This window comes from Balearica regulorum, chromosome 1 (genome assembly GCF_011004875.1).
Source record: "Balearica regulorum gibbericeps isolate bBalReg1 chromosome 1, bBalReg1.pri, whole genome shotgun sequence".
NCBI lineage: Eukaryota > Metazoa > Chordata > Aves > Gruiformes > Gruidae > Balearica > Balearica regulorum.
Window position 1 is genome coordinate 103,949,585 of NC_046184.1, and position 18,332 is coordinate 103,967,916.

Genomic DNA, 18,332 nt, shown 5'->3' on the forward strand with positions numbered 1-18,332 from the left:
TTCCTAATAAACTATGCATATTTTTCTTTCCTGCTGCTGATTTGGCACTTTCATATGCCTTGAGAACAGAACTGATTTAATATAAAAACATATTTATTTACCCTGGCCTTTTTTTCTTTCTTTAAGTGTCTTTGCAAGGCCAGAGGTACAGAAAAGATTAAGTTCCCTGCTCGCCACAGACATGCCTTGTCTGCCCAACCACTCCAGCCTACTCAGCTGCTCCATGTCTGTTCAGTGTGGCCCTGAGCTCACAGACCATTTTCTGTGAGATCTGTAACAAAGATGTTCAGCATTAAAAAAAAAAAAATCTTTCCCCTTTTTTCTTTTTTTTCTCATGTAAGATTTTCTCAGGAGCAAACAAGGGTTGCTCAGAAGTAGAGGAGTCATTCCAGTTGCAGCAGTTACTAAACTGAGGTAATCAGTGGTTCTGATTTTGCTCAGGGTTAAAAAAGGGAAAATTAGGAAAGCTCTTAGCTGACCAGGCTAAAAAATGAGGCAAAAAGTGAAAATCCTGTGCTCTGCAGTACAGGAGGGTGGTGTATTGCATTCATTGCCCATATGCCTGACAGTTGAAATGCACTGTGACTGGTATAAAGACTTTGTGACATTTCTACCAGGTATCTTATGATTTAATCTATATGATTAAAACAAGATCCTACTTTTCTTCCACTTCTTAATATCACACAAACAAATAAACCCTGCTTCAACATTTCTATGTGCCCTCCCACATGAGCCTGCAGAATCATGATGTGGGGTAGTATGGGATGGAGAGGAGAAGCGGAAGGTGTTACATCATTTGTAGAGAAGAGACCTATGTGGAGAGTCAGTGGAGGGGACATACAGATCGTAACAAAGAATGAGAGGTAAATTCTCTTAAATATTCTTACTCATAGCCTTAGGGTTGTTTTCTCTCTAGTCTGTATGAACCAAAATATAAGTGATAAGTATAGAGTTATACAGTGTGAGCTTGGATATTTTTTTAATATATTAAAAAAAAAAAAAAAGGTTTGCTATTAACTGGTTTTTGAAGAATAAGCTAGAATACAAGGAAAAAAAACCAAAAACAAAACCAAAACCAAACCTCAACCTTCACTGGTAAAATCTTGAATGGGAATTTGGCTTTTATCTTGGATCAATATTTTATACTTATTGCTTTCATTTGGATTTCTGCCATAGGTTGTGTTTTAGGCATACACATAGTTTAGAAACTAAGCATACACATATAAGCAATCATTGAAGCATCTTCTTAATCATCAGATTGTCTTTTATTCCATTGTGGTTCTCTGATACTAAATTTCAAACTCTGGACTGTAGTTCTTTTTAAAATTGAAGCTGTATAACTTAGAAATATTTTTGTATGGTAAGTTGTGTTTTAAAAACTCTTCTAAATTTCCAGAGTATGATTAATGAAAGGTAAGCTAATAACAGTAAAGAAAACAATGTACTGGAAATAGTTGTAGTGGTTTATGCAGGCATTATTATAGGTGGGGGGTTGTTAACATTTTTTTTATTTTTAAGTTGAAAAAAAATATTAGGCTCTGAGGGTCTTTTAATTCCCATCTTATAACTTTTAAACTGCATTAGCTGGGCTTTTAGGATAAAGAGTTGCAATTTTCTTTGCATCATTCTTATTGCTTTCTTTTACTCAGAAACTGTGTTAAAATGAATTAATTCCTACAGTGTGCTGTCTTTTTAAATATATGGCATTTTTGGAAACTACAAGCATTTCTGTATTTGCACTTATGCAGTGGGATAGCTTAAGGAAAGCCATCAAATTCAGTAGGAATTCAAATTGTTCTAGCTTTGGATATTGTTTGTACCACAACACAACGACTCCAGGTAAAGCTACTGGAGTATCTACTTTGAATATCTACAAAATACTGACAAAGTTGCATGTGAGTCCAGTGGAGCCAGAAAGGTTTTGTTCTAAAATTTTCAAGATGTGACTGTGTATATTACCCACTGTTCAAATCTTTTGCTTTTTAAAATACTGTTGCTTGCATGGTGCTAAAAGCTACAATGGTGCACAATTGCTACAATCCGTATGCATTATGGTACCCTATGAGAATGCATTTTTATTAATTTTAATTAATTTTAGGTTCTGATCACGTAGTCTTCCAGTAAAGATGTATAATAAAACACTAAAGAAATCCACTAAAAAGTATATGGTAGAGAAGCAGATACCACGTGAAATCCAGTGCTAGGAGAACAGCTACGCAGGGAAGAAATGTATGTTGCTGAAACCTGTTTCAGAATGTAACATGGATGATGAAAAATGAGGATAGTGTTTGCAGTTGAATATACATTATTGTGTTGATATAGCATCATTATTATTTTGAAAAGCAAGATGACTTCATGCATTATGTTTGAGAAGGAGATAAGCATTTTCCTCAGCAAAAAATGGAGTGATAATATCTTTTTGTCAAAGCACTGGGACTAACTAAAAAATGTAAACTTATGGAGAAGAAAAAGAAAATTAAACATTTTCTACTCCAGGGACTAATTTATAACTATGTAATTACAAATAGTAGTATGACCAGTTCCTGGAAAACATGCAGGTCTAAAACAAGTCGATATCTGACTTGGGAGACCTCATCCATGCAAAGTTATAAAACATGACATTGCTGAATGAATAAGCTATATGCTCTTAGCAGAGGCTAATATCTACGTCCAATTGTATTTATTAAAGATAACGTAGTAATTTCTGCAGGACTGTGGATGCCAGGCTAACTTTTTGTTTTCCTTCTGCTTGGAGTATTGGCAATCTATCTACATAAACTGGCTCCACCTTTTTTTGTGGTGGAACCTTCTTCTTTTCAGTTCTTAAGCTATTTTGCCATGTGGCTGTGCAGTGTAAATACCATTGCTGTATTTAATCACAGATGTGCCTCTCACAGTACCCGAGTCATTCTTTCATTCTGAAGTAGAGCAGAACATTCAGAGATGCCACATATTAATGCAAAGCATTAGGCTGAAATTACGTTTGAAGGCTTCAATACAATACAGCTCAATGGTCTCTTTTTGCCTTAGAGGCAACAGTAGGAAAATGTAGTACATAATAAGAATTTTAACTACAGTTCTGCTTTGTATTATCTAATGCCTCATGGCATGATGCTGAGAAGGACATACCTCTGGGAATCATACACCAGGACTGACTAGTAGTTAAGATATAGGTGATGATGAATATAAGTTCTTCCAATCAAAGCAAATACTCTTCTCATCCTCTATATAGTCTCCTTTTTCTTTTCCCCTCCAAGATTCTTTTTTTTTGTTTGTTTCTCTCTTGCATTATGTTCTCTGATACTTGCTTTTAAGTATTGCACAAAGTATCCTCAGGAAAGTTGCAAGTCCAAAGCTGTAAATGAATTATTATTGATTACCTCACTAAAAGAAAACCAAGTATTTTCACTCAAATTTGACTGACATGACTGTTGGCTTCGACAGGTTTACACATGAATTAAATTTACCTTGAATCTTCTGAATGAAGTAGCTTTTCCAAGTAGAATAACATTGGCAAAAATTATAGAGTTAAATTCTATATACATTATACAGAGGTAAGGGGTAAATATTTTTTTTTTTTTAAGTTGTACTGTAATACTAGAAAAACTTGGGTTTGGTTTTTTGGTTATTTTTAGTATTATCTCTAACCTGTATGCCTTCAGCCAAGAATTGGGTGGTATACATGATGGGAGATTGTATCTTTTATTCTTCTACTTGAAGCCTACAGTGTAAAAGAATAAGAGTAAAATAGAGGCACTCTTAGAAAAAACCTAAAAGATTTCAGCGTTTTTGCCACTAACTTTATTTTCATTGCACTGATGACAAAATTGTGCATTCCTTGCCTTCCTTTCTGCAAGTTAAGTTATGTGTTTGAAAGTACTCATTAAGGTATACACAGCATTGATTTTATTTCACTTAGTATAGCACAAACAGTGCACTGGAAGCAAAGCCAGATACTGCTCTTTTTATGGTGTTTTTTTGTTTTGTTTTTTGAAAAACCCCAAACAACCAAAGCTGAAAAACCCAAAACCAACAAGGAGGAAATGTTTTGGGATATAAGAAGTTTGTAGGTTTAGATATAATTGGAGAGGCCATTTTAAGCTCACTTTGTAAGTTCAATAAAACTAATTCTTTTGTGAGAAAGGTGAAAAGTGTATAATGAAAGTATCAAGTAGTCTTAGTTTTTCCTTTTAAATTTCAACTTCACAGATTCTGTGGCTTCTTTTGAGTTATCACTTGGACCTAAGAAAAGAAAACTTCCTAACAATTCTTCTGGAGTTATAAATTTTAGGCCTCTGGTACTCATTTTTTTTCATAAGGACACCTACATACTTGTCGTGGTTTTACTCCATCTGGCAGCTGAGCCCCACGCAGCCGCTCGCTCACTCTCCTGCCATTGGGATGGGGGAGAGAATTGGAAGAGTGAAAGTGAGAACACTTGTGGGTTGAGATAAAGACAGTTTAACAGGTAAAGCAAAAGCCGTGCACACAAGCAAAGCAAGACAAGGAATTCATTCCCCACTTCCCATGGGCAGGCAGGGGTTCAGCCGTCCCCAGGAACCCAGGGCTCCATCATGTGTAACGCTTACTTGGGAAGACAAACGCCATCACCCCAAACATCCCCCCTTCCTTGTTCTTCCCCAAGCTCCTTATAAACTGAGCATGGCGTCATATGGTATGGAATATCCCTTTGATCAGCTGGGATCACCTGTCCTGGCTGTGTCCCCTCCCAAATTCTTGCGCACCCCCAGCCATCCCGCTGGTGCGAGAAGCAGGAAAGGCCTTGGCTCTGTGTAAGCACTGCTCGACAACAGCAAAAACAGGTCTATATACCAAAAACATCTCTATATTATCAACACTGCTTCCAGCACAAATCCAAAACACAGCCCCATACTGGCTACTAGGAAGAAAATTAACTCTCAGCTAAAACCAGGACAATACTGTAGTATAATCTCATGATTATTTGGCAGCTCCTAGTAGCAAAGAAATGCATAGAGATTTTTATGCAGCAGTACTGCAAGGGAAAAGAACATAGAATGGCAAGGGAACATGGTGAGAAGTCTTCTAGGATTTAAAAGGTGAAACATGGATTTTTTTTTTTTTTAATTCCCCTCCCTGTACAAGAACATACCATTCCAAAAAGACTTGGAAATCTAGTATATGTTTGTGTGTTGTTCTCCATATGCACACAAGCACTCCTTTCAAGAAAAAATCTTTTCATCGTGTTTGCAAGAACAGTGAGCTGTGTTGCTGAGCGAGATGTCCATCTTCAATATCTAAGAGCAGATAATGTTCACAGGCAGTACCTCCATGTTAGTGTGCTACCAACTGACATGATTCCCAGTTTGAAAAGAATGTATGCAAAGAGGATAAAATAAGTGTAGATTTGTGCCTGTTTCATTTGCACCCTGTATCTCTCAGCTTACACCCCTTAGCCTAGATAAAGTTTTTAAGTACAAAATGGAGAGAGGTACGAGAAAAGTGTTGCTGACTGAAAAGGGGAAGAAAGAATTCCCTCTCTCTAGCACTGTGTTTGTCAGCATGCATGCGTGTGCGCACACCCACCCACCCACCCACGCAGAGATGTAATGACCTATGCTCATTAGAAGTACAGCCCCAGCAAGTTACATGCCGAATTACTCTGATGCTCGATGATATTCACTCCCACTTGGAGAAGTCAGGTTCTGGCTCAAACATTAAGCTTATTATGGATGAGGATTATTTTGACTACTGTCAATGGATGTGGACAATACTATCTCAGTAAAACAACTGTGAGGAAATCCACAAAAGATCTGGCAGAGCTGGCTCCTGGAGAAATACAAAATAAAGCTTGCTTTTTTTTTTTTTTTAATCTGATTTGTCTATGCCCATCTGCCAAAAAGTACATGTTGAATTTTGTTTCATGAATGAATGACAGTCTGATTAGTTTCTTTGAAAGGGCAGATGAATCTAGTAAAAAATATTTACAAGGACCCTAAATGTAATTTACTAGAGTCTTAAAGGAGGCCACTCTTGTATGGGCTAAGTTCTCTTTAGATAAATCAAGAAATGTGTGACTAGAAGTTGTGAAGACCAGCTCATAAAACGCATTTTTGTAACTGTTAAAGTGGTGGTTCTGAAGTACTAATGTGGAGAGTTTTAGAGTGGGGTTAGTTCTTTATTATGTTTTTGTCATGTGTGAGAAAGTCAAATAACTAGCTAGACAGTTGCAGAGAGGCAAATGGCAATCGACAGAAGTGGTGTTTTGATGGGGTTTTGTATGTGCATGTTGGTTTTGGTTTGTTGGGTTTTTTGCTTTTTAGGTTGTGTTTTCGGTTTTGTTTTGTTTTTGTTTTTGTTTTTTTTTTTAAATCTAACTAGTTATTTGACTTTCTTGATAAGACACAAACAGCAGCAGTTTATTTTCCTCACAACCACAATGTAGTGGTAACCAGTATTTTCCACTTCAGTGGTAGAGGAAAATGTGTTCAGTATATAACATGTGTACATGTGAAACCTGGAGCTTTTGTAAATTAGTTGCTAGGGTTAGTAACTAAGTCCATTGAGTGCCCAAAAGGAGTTGTTTAGTAAAACAAAGATATAAGTATATGTTTAAGATAAGAGAAGAAATGGATAATCCTGAAGGTTTTGTGTTTAGCTGTTCAGGAGCTTGCCCTGATGGGAAGTAATGCTTGACCCGCTACAGGGTAGCCACAGAGCTGAAAGTACAGGGCAAGGAAGTGTAGCTATGCTGCCTTTATGTATGTCAAGGGGATGAAGGCAGAACAAATATTTTAAACCTTAGCATTTAAGTGTGAAGATGATGGAAATGATTATGAAATAGTAATGGAGAAGTTTGATGAATATTTTATCCCCAAGCGAAGCACAATTTATGAGAGCACTTTTCTACTCGAAGAGCTAAAAGCTTGGGGAGCAAAGGAAGGCTGATTTGGCAGGAATTACGGCAAATCTGAGAACGATAAACAGGAGCACATCAAGGACAACTAAGTCACTAGTTTCTTACATGCAAAATCTTCCTAACATAATAATATAGGTAGCTAATATAGCTAGCTAATAATAGTTTTTAAGTTAATCAAAGGAAAATAAGTCATTAGTAGACTTGATAAGAACGTAGAAGACAATGAATTAATAATCGCAAATACAGTATTTTTAAATGCTTGTCTTTGAGAGAGGAATGCGGCATAATCAACAGCAAGGTCATCAAGTGTGGTGAGGAATATGTACATGAGGAGAGCCAAATGCAACATATGCTTTACAGTAGCATATTTTGCAGTCATTAACCATAAGAGAGTAAATGAAATTGGGAAAAATGACAGTGTAGTTCTGAAGACTTCTGTGGATCAATTGTTACTGTCCATATTACTTCAGCCAGTTAGTGGAGCTGAATCAGATTTTACTTTGTAATGAGCATAATGAGGCCTACTTCTTAGTTTATACAGGAAATAAGAGCAGGGTTGGGGTTTTTTCAAGTATGGTGGTATTTTTTAACCAAAGCAGCTCTCTAAATGCATGTAACTTCACTCTTGGTCCAAATCTACAAGTTTCCTTTTTCATGCATTCCACTATCTGAGTACCCTAACAGGATGGCTTTTCCCTTTTCAAGTTAGAGGGCTTAAATTCAGTCATCCTTAATCTATAGCATGGCCTCATTATAGAGAGAGGTGTCCAAAGGATTAGGGGCTAAATGTTAATCAGAATATGATGAAACTGAACTGGCAGGGGTGAAATCCCTATGTGCAGTCGGCCTAATGGGGAGAAATGTTGGGATGGAGGAGGAAGGATAGACTCCTGGGACAGGGAATAAGGACCTGTAATAAGCCTCCTTCAAAAATGAACAGTGGTTCTGGAACCCCTCAGTCGAGGGGAAGGCAACTGTGTATGACTGGGGCAGAGCAGAGTGATGGGAGACAGACACCTTTTGCAGTGCTGGCAGCTGGGCTGAGGTTGGTGAAATTATCATGTTTGCAGGCTGGCTTGGCATTGTGAGCTGATCCAAACGGAGCAGAAACTAGTTGACAACAGTCAGCCGAAGGATAAATAGACAGCAAAAGAGGGCTTTAATCTGCTAGACGTAGGCACACACACACGACAAAAGTGTGTATGCTTGAAATTTGATGAATAGGGAGATACTATGTTTTCTGGGTTGAGGATAGGTACAGGATGTATGCAGTATGCCATGTGGGAGATGTAGTTCCATAAACCACTATTTATTTTACTATATTCGTATTTATCTCCCTGTCCTAGCCTTCACCTTTCCCCAGGGTGACTGAGAAGTAAACTAGGTGAATGGTGTCAGTCCTGGCACTGTCTTCAAATTTGGAGCTGTAAAAGCAAACTCTGGCAAACATCAGCAAGCTCTGTGAAGGAATTTGCATCCCCAAGCCAGCCCAGGGGCAGGGCACAGCAGAAGAGGCCTCACCTGACAGAATTACCTTATTTTTTCTCAACTGGTTTTCCAATGGTAGCAATTTTTCTGATGGATTCTAATCCCCGTCAGAAATTGCTGCCTTTCACCTTTACCCCTCCTGTTTTCCTAGCTAGCTCAGTTTATTAAATTTTACTTAATTCTGCCCTCTGAGCTGGCACTGTCTGCTTGGAATGGTTCATTGCTAGCCTTGCCATAATAAATAGACAAGAGGAAGATTCAAGACTGTGCCATTGTATTGCATTATCATCTAGAGATTTGAATTCCAGCATTTTTATGCATGCTTTGCAGCTGTTGTTATTTGTGTTTGGTGTCAACCTACTGAATGGTGGGAAGATTAGTTGAGCAAGTTGGCAGAGACATAAGCAGCATTGGTGAGACCGATAACAGAGACGCTCATCTGCTTGCCTGTTCTTTCGTCTTCACTTCTGTTAAACTTCAACCCACTGCACAAATTTTGCCCATTTTCTCCCTTTTGATCTGGCCCTCTTTTCTCTCCATTTGGCACTATATTTTCCACATGAAGCAGATTATTGTGGCACATAAAAAGAGAGAGGCAGTAGCAGCTTCAGCAGATGTTGCCCAGCATGCTCAAATTGCAAAAGCATTCTCTGTAACAGGAAAATAGCAAAGTTGATACCTAGCACTTTGTCAGTACTGGGGAGGTCAGGCATGCTCTGGGACTGCCTGACTACACCAACAAATTTATAACTTGGCACTTCTCTCAAATGGGACTTGGAAAAAGTTGGTCTTGATGATATCAGGGAAATAGTGCTTTTGTCATTCCTTAGTTGATGTTCAATTACGATGAAATGAAAATTTTATGATGCAGGCCTTCCAGAAGATTTAGAAAAGGGGTGGGGGGTGCGTTGTAGAGGAGATCACAGTTTTCATTGAGTGTCACTTTGTGTATCACATGAAATGTAGAGTAGTTCTTAAATGTGTGGTTGGGAGCACCCAAACAAAATAGTTGGGAGATTAATGAGTCTTGTGCTGCAAGGCATTCTTCCAAGGGAAGAAGGTACTTTGCTATTTTATCTCTTAGCCACAGGTGTATATTTGGTGTTAATAGTGCTCTTGAGATCATCAAGAGGAAAATGCCAGAGGCACAGCAGGATTTGGAATGGCTAGTCATTTATTATCCTCATGTACAGTCGCTGTGAGAGAAACATGTTAAATTGTCTAGCATATAGTGAGGGTGGGGAATAGGATCTAAAGCTTGCTGAGAACTGCCTGCTGTGACAGAAACAACTCGATTTCTTTACAAAGGAACAGGCATGCATCCAGCTTCAGAAGAAGTACAGTTAATACAGAATTGGTGAAAAGACTGCTACTCTAGGAATGATTCAGTGCCTATCATATTAAACTTCTTAAAAATACTATAGCTCTTGAACAAAGTCCCAGAAAGTGAAAAGGCCTGTTCCTGGAACCCGTACAAGAACAAGCTTCCAACAGAGGGAAACAACTCGTCTCTGAAAGCATCAGACGTTACCTCATGACTTTCTGAAATGATAGCTGCTTATAGGTGTTGGTGCCAGAAGGTGAGGATTATTGGGTGCCCTACTGAAACATCATGTATGGCAGCTGAAGCCATCTGTAGACTGACGGGATCAGTTTACTCTGTCAGGGGAGTTCCTTTTTGCAGTGCTGGCATATATGGTGAAAATCAGATACATCAATTACCATTGAAGTCTTCTATTCACTACAAACCCTGGATCAACAGTAAAGGCTTTGAGACACGCAGGCATTAAGGCAAGGGAGGAATTAATCAGTATTGCTTTATGGCACAGTAATAAGGCATGTGCTTTCCAGACTTCTTGTTGTTCAGAGAGTGTCTGAACACCCTGGGAGTGCGAATTGATATGAATTTCAGTGACACAGATCAAATCCTGATCTTAGCTCTGTGATTTTTATGTAGGAAACAAGATCAGTGCAGGCAGTATTGCTCGTAGTTGATGAAGTGGAGCCTAATAAAAGAGCTCTGCATGACTTGAAACTAGTATCATGGCAAATCCAAAAGGAGTGACAGACACATGGTTTTTGCTTGCTCACTCAGAAGGAGGAGGATTGAGATCTCATTCTTCTCTAGAGTTGTTATTTTGATGTATTTAATAGAGATCATAGAAGAAATTGGAACTTCCTCTCTTCCCAAGCAAGCGTCTTTTCCAGTAGGCTGCATGACCAGCCATTGCTCTTTCTTCTCTTTCGCTTAATGAGCTTCTATTTATTCCATTTAAAGAGGAATAGCTAAACTTGACTAGGAGTGTCTTTTCTAGTCCTATCCCCATAAAACAAGGAACAAAACCCCCATGTACACTGATGATTAGGACACACTGATGAGAAGCGAGGGAGTTGAATATGTATGCCGTAAGAATGGTTTCACCACTGGGTCTCTTGGGGAAAGACATGGTCATCACTTGCCATCTTCTCCAGGTGTGTTCTGCAGGGAGTGCACCATGCTGGCTGCCCTCCTGGCAGGTCCTGCAGAGTGACTTAGAGGCTCATCAGGGAGAATCAAAAACATCTCGAACATCAGTGCCCTGTTCAGCATTGATTTGATCAGCACCATCAAAACATAGCTGCTTCGAGTTGTGCGACCAAGGAGAGCTTGTGGTATCTTAGTAAGAAATCTTCCTGATAAAACCTTTCCTGTGTTAAGTGCGGCTAGTGAATGAAGATTAGAGCATATGTATTTCAGACTTAGGCATTTAAATGACCCTGTGGAGCTCTTTGTAGTCTGTCAGAGTTTTGAGTGTTTAATCAGTTATCATACAGAATCTGGTAAAGCCTGAGGACTCAATGTATGTGAAATAAAAGGGAAGAAATATTTAGCTACAGTTGACAACAGTTTCAGGTACTTAAAACATAATTTTACCACATTTGAGCAATCTGAAGGCCCAATATCATAAAAAATCTGGTGTACAGGAAAGAACTTAGGACAAACTTATCAAACCATAGCTTGTTCATCTGCATTTTGTCAAAACTGAATATGATTTTTCTATGGCTAAAGTAATTTTTCTGTATTACTTCTGATTTGTTCTATACACAGGTCTGCACTCAAACGAGAGGATCTAGTTCTATTTGTATTAAACTATTCAGTCATAAAATATACTCATCAGTCATAAAATAGAATAACTACAGTTATTCTAAACTGTTAGACAGTTTGCAAATTGTATAGATTCCAGAAATTGAAACAAATTTCATCTAATTTCAACTAAATGGATACACAAAATATATAAGGCTTTTCAAATTTTATTTGATAAAATACTAGCATCTCATTTAAGAAAGAAAAAAGCAACAAGATAGAAAATATACTGCAAAAATTCTTGCAGCATTTTTAAAAAGCAGAAAGCTTTTGAAGGCAACTGAGCTTCATATAATAGAGCATATTGTGTATACTCTCTCTTAGTTCTGTTAACAGCATTCAGATATACATAAGAAATCACAAATGCTGCTGGCAGGACAGTAAAAAAGACCAATATCTAATCTCTCTTTTAAAAACACTAGAAGCTATTATGTATGACTTGCTAAATATTAAAAGCTACTTTATATGAAACTGTTATATAATCTGAAGAGCTGAGCAAGAATAACTTTTTTTTTTTTTTTTTAAAAAAAAAGCTATCCAAGCAAAATAAAATAGAACCCAAAAAAGGTTTCTTTTGAAATAAGCTGTCAGCCCTCTGCTGCTCTCAGAGATGACAAAAAGTGGATTACAGAAGTTGTCCCTGTAGCAGAAACAGAAGTACTGGAGGCATTGAAGTCTTCACTTTACAGGCAAGGTAGAAGTGAAAGTAGTTTCCCCTATTGTGTTTTACAAAATTATTAAGGCTTGATTGAATCAAATTCTTAAAAAAATTAGAGAGTTTGAAATGATTAACTTTTTTAAAAAAGTTTTCTCAGACATTGTTTGAAAAGTGCTTTTAAAGAAAAAGGTCTTTCAGAGAGTATCAGCTAGAGTCAGAATGTAAATGGACTGAATTTCTTCCTAGATTACAAACTGCAAATATTAACAAAATTGCTTTCCACGGCAGGACTGCTGTCATGAAAGATATTCTCAAAGACTAAAATTACAGTAAAAAATATCTTGTAGGGTAGGTTCAATTGGCAGGTATTTTGTTTGGCAGGACTCTGTGCCCACAGTAATACAGTATTTTATTTTTGTGAGTAGTACCATAAACATATTTTTAGGGATGAAGGCCAAAGTGTGTGCATTGGAAAGAAAGCAGTAGATAGTGTAGAGTGGACCTGTTTAGTTAAAGTCATAAAAGCTTTCATTTACAAGTTATGAACAAAATCCAAGCAATTCATATGCTTGTAGTAACTCAGTAGCCTCAGAAATATTCCTTTAATTTATGAAACACATCCACTCTGGATACCCTTTTGCTCACTCCAGTCTTACTTGAGAAGTAAGGATGGAGACATCTGCAGACTTGTGTGGCACAGAGCACTAAATGATCCTTTTTTGGTATTAGATAGTTCTAAAGAAACTAACAGATATCTGAGGGAGTTTTACATTAAGCACTGTAGGCTTCTATTTAGGTGGTCAAAATCATCTTTCTTCTTACTGACTCTGTGGCTTCACAATTTTTGTCTTCTGAGCTGCAACTGTATCCTTATTCTAAAATAGCTTATATTAGGTTGCTACATAGGGCTTGTCAGATCCCTACATCCTGGCATAACAAACATCAGAGATCAAACAATATCTTATCATCTGTCAGAGTTTTACATGTAGCAACAAACAGCATTTCTATTGAATCTGGAAATATGACATATGTAGGCACTCTGATTAGTTTAAAAATGCAGATTGAGATGCTTGTTACTTGTATTATTGTAGATCTAGCAACAAGGTATATGTTTCATTGACCTTTGCCAAAGAAGCTAAGAAAATAGTATTGTATGCTTTATTCATCTTGCTGTGGGGGGATTTGTAAAATTGAGGAAAAAAAGACATTAAAAATATTATTTTTGGATGATACTAGAAATGTTTCTCTCCATCGTTTAGATGATGCTACATTCAGCACTCATGAGATGTCCAATGCTCTTGTTTCAAAACAAGATGGGAGAGAAGGCATGATGATGATGTGTGATGAAAAAACATAGCAGATGTTGTACATCTATTCCTCTTACACTCATGCAGTACCAGTTCCACTACTGTAAAACTTTTTTTTTCCTTTTTTTTTTTTTTTTTTTTTTAAACTTCCTGTCCTCATGGAACTGCATAAGCTTTCAAAACCAGTAAAATTAGAGTGATTCTTTCATGGTATGTAGGGCAATATGTCTTCAAGGTAAAAGTTTGAACAAATGTAATTGGTGAATGCATATGTGTCATAGTCAGAATATAGGGAAGGAATAATTTCAAGTGTTTTTTCAAGTTACATTGCCTGTAAAATTCTCATTTCTTTTAACAGCGATGTTCTCTGTAGGTACCTTATACAAAAGCTATATCCACTACAGTGATCCACACTGCAGGCCTATTTTGTAGTAATCTATATAGATTGCCCATAACAGACACCGTTTTGAAAAGTAAGTTTTTCAGCCTCCCTGTGGACGTTCACTGAAGACTTTAAATTGCATTGATTTCCCATGAAACTTTGATTTCTAGTTGTTCAGTTACTTATAAGAAAAATCTATTTCTCCCCCATACACACACTATTTGTGTTGTGTCATCTTGATCTAAATTAGAATACTCTCAATAAACTGGATAAACACGGATGTCTGGACTTTCATAAAATAAACTTCTGAAATGATAACGATATGACATATGTTGTTCAGATGACTTGCTGTGGTTTGGCTGTGCCTGTCTGCTCAACTACCTCTTCCAAACTGCAATGCAACCTCACTTCTATAGTGAGTGTCTAAAATGAAGGACAAAAGTGAGGGAATTCTGTACATAGTGGCAATTTTTGGTTTTGCTTTAAATTACTGAAAATATTTAAAAATATTCTAGTTGTGATCTTTCCCTTTCTTTTTTTTTTATGTTGGCTTCTGCTGAAAATATATTTTGCAATACCTGGTATTCTTAGATAGAAAATTCCTATCATTTGTGGGGTGTAATTAGTCTTACTTTGAAATTATTTTTTTGTAAATAAACTCAGTGGGCTATGTCTGTGCTGTAGTAATAGGACTGACCAGTGCATGGATTCTATTTTTCTGTGTTGTGCAACCCATATCTAAAAATACTACTTTCTGTGATTCTGTGGGTTGCTCATAGTTGTTCAGTTTTTGGACAAGACATGAAAAGATGATGTCTCAGGTGTAGCACAGCGTGAAATATTCTGCAACAGTCAATCTTTTTTTTCCTGTGCTGGTATATTTGTTTGGAACCAATCATGTTGGTTCTCTGTTCTTGAATTCTTATTCAGGATGCTTTGGTTAAAGTTCTTGTTCCTATTCAATGAAAAAAAAAAAAAAAATTTACGAAGGTCTTAAACACTGAACAAAAATAAATCACTGTGCAGTGCTGTGACAGTGGAAGATACACTAGTGTTTTTAGTATTGGCAAAAATGTGGGTTCAAATATGTTAAAAAAAACAACCCAAAACCTAATATAGAAAAAGGAAAACAAAGATAGATGTCTGACTTAAAAGTTTCAGCAATGAAAGATCTTCATCTAGTATTCATTTTAAGTGAAAAAGTTCCTGGTGTGCCTCTAGAATATGATGGGACAGCAATGGAAACAGTAATATTTGTGTGACTGTTGGCTTATTATATGGAAGTTCTACCAACAAGGTTATACATAGCCTAAAGTACTAAAGACTTAATGAAACTGTCGTCACTGTAGTGATAAATATCTCCATTCCAGAATGTCTTCTTGGACAGTACTGTAAGCATATCAGGATAAATATTTGACCATAATTCTGTAATGCTACCATATTTATTTACTTTATTAAATTATAGGCCTTCAAGTAGGCTATATATACAGATTAGGGATTTGTAGTACAAGTAGTTGGAACTAGTTGGAATTAGTACTAATGACAGCATGAAATTCTGCAGTTCAAAGCAGCGGTAATTTCATCCAGTTACCCCATGGAATAGGTTGCAATTCCCTTGAAAGCCTCCAAGTCAAATTCAGCCATTATGTAAATGATGGCTTAAGCTGATCATAGAAATGGGTGCATTTAGGAATACGGCTTATATTCATTTAGCATTCAGTAGGTCTGCAAAATGGATACAGCAGCAGAAGCAGACAACAGGAAAGAGTAACATAAATCAGGTGCTTCCCTGCTTAATGTATACTTCTGCCATTCCTAAAAGCCTGACAGAATATCAAATCAGTGGAAGTTGCTATATACTCAATTTAAAGTGTCTACTGTATGCCGAATCAGTATAATTTAGTGTACACTTGTTACACTACTTTGGTTTTCCCTTAAATATGTTACATATTTAGCATGCAAAGAATAAGAACTAATTTCAGTAATGTATGTTGATTAGGCTCTTGTTAGGCATAAATAAGGGTTATCTTGTGCTATACAGTGCATTATGTTGTAAATTTAATAGGCACATAGCTTTCTCTGTCTTCTTCCATTTCCACCCACAGACATTTACACAAAGAGCAGAAGATGAAACATAATATAAATCTGTTAGCTATGAGCAAAGCCTGATACAAGAAACAGCCATGTACTTATTGATTACTTGCATTGTTTTGACACTGTAAAAACATAGAAGAAAACAAGGGTACAGAGATTTAGAAACTACAGTTAACACTGCCTCTTCAGTGCAAATACATGAGTTTTTCACTAAAATATACATAATATATATGAAGATCTATAGTTGATAGCTTAAAAGGATGAAAGAAGGTAACTCATTTTGATTTATGAAAGTTTTGTTTGGAAAGAAGGAAAGAACATTTTGATTTAGTGTGTTAGGCTTATTACTATTAGTAAAACCAGAAAATAGGGGCAAAAATAGAAGCAGGTTTAGAAGGTAGGTGAGCAATGAAATAGTATTTGTGAGTAGGACTTTTCTGATGTTGATACAGGTTTCAAAGTGAATGAGATCATATGTTAAAAAGAAAGGATGAGAACACTTAGAGGGTAAAAGAAAAGAAATTTAATCATCTAAAAAAATGCCCAGGAAGGTGTGCAAGGAAGATAAAAAGCTGGAGAGGGAAATTTTCCACTCTGTCAAATGAACTAGATAAAACGAGAGGGTAAGAACAGAGAAGAAAAATTGCAAGTTCAGGAATTAATGTGTGCTTAGGTACTCCTGCAAATAAAAAAACTGCTCAGGTACAGAGGAAAGAGAAATTGGAAGGCATCTGGAGAAGGAGCAGTGGCTAGAAAAATGTTTTTTTCTGGGATCAGTGAAAAATGGATATTTCAAAGAAATAGACTGAACACAGTCATACTTTAAATTCAAGAAGATCAAATCAGAGACTTTTAATCTAAGGAACAATTATTAATAACTTACCACTGTTGCTACTGAAGAGTTAAAATATGGCTGGTTTGCTCAATAAATGTATCTATCAATGCTGTTTAAGATTATCTTCATGTTTTGAAGACACTGTAAACATGTCTGGAAATGACACACTCCCACAGTTTCTATACAGCAGAACATGATGAAACCAGCCACCAAAAAATACTACATTTTCCACTTGCATTCATATCAGCTAACAGAATAAAATCCATGTGATTTAGAACTAGGCATTTCAAAAGTCTTTAAAGGACTTGAAAATCAAGTTAGAAACTGTTCCAAAGTTCTCTAATAAATACATCATTTCAATGTGATGTGCGAAGGAGAGGAAAAAATGTGGTGATATAGAATATTATGTTCCTTTATTTTTCATTGTTGTTCGTGCATATTTTGTACTTTGTTTATAAGCAGTGTGTCAGTTAAGAAACAGTAATTCTTGTCTAAAATATGAGACCACTGAAGTGTGATTATTTTTGCTAGAGCAAACCGTAGATTTGTAACCCAGTTCTGTCACTTGAGTGTTAGCATTTTGAGGCAGGGTCTATGGTATCAGTATTATTTCTTTTCATGTTTATGTTATTCTTATTTTAGTAGCACTTTCAAGAAATTTTAAATTGCCCTTTCACAAATCTCTCAACAGCAATGTCTGCCATGCAATTATCAATATAGTCATTTTTTGGTGCGACTGGGTATCGATATTTTCTATGCTGTTGACTTCCATTAAAAGCAAATAAGAAACTGAATGGAAATAACATGATCTGATTTTTAAGATAGTTGATTTTTTTAATTATTTTTTTTTTTCCAAAATACACTACAAAATGAGGAATGATAATTTGAGTATGTTCTACTGATGGCTCTGACAGGTGGAGAAGATTTGATTCCGGTAGACCTACACCATAGTGATTCTATACTTCTGGCATTTCCTTGCAAAGGTATTAGATGTAAGTACATGGTCATTTCTGACACCTAATGCAAATTATCCCATTAAAAGCATTTACATCAACACTTTTGAAGTGCAAACAATTTTTTGTTATGCTAGAGGTACCCGGAAGCTCTGACAGTAGTAATAAAGCTGACATCTTTAAACCTCTCTGAAGTCAGGAAAAAAATCCATCAAGTTTAGTAAACAGTAAACATCTTGCTCATGACTGAAAGATAATTATAAGGCTAAAATTTAAAGAATCTTGATAAATAAAACAAACATTTAAGAAGAATTACATCAAACTTAAGCATACCACTGAACACATTACCCATGAAACAAGCAGGGGCATCCTGAGGAAGGATAGTCAAAGCCTTATAGACATATGTATTATATATTTTGTACTGTACATATGCCGTATCAGTGTAAAGCAAGAAATAGCCAACTGCTTTGAATAAATGCCTTGTGAGGACTGGACCAAAAAATCCCCAAAAGCTTTCTGCATCTTGGTTTCAGTTAGACCCGAGAGAAATATTCTTAGCAAACCTCCAAACCACTGAAACTGTAGTTCCGTAC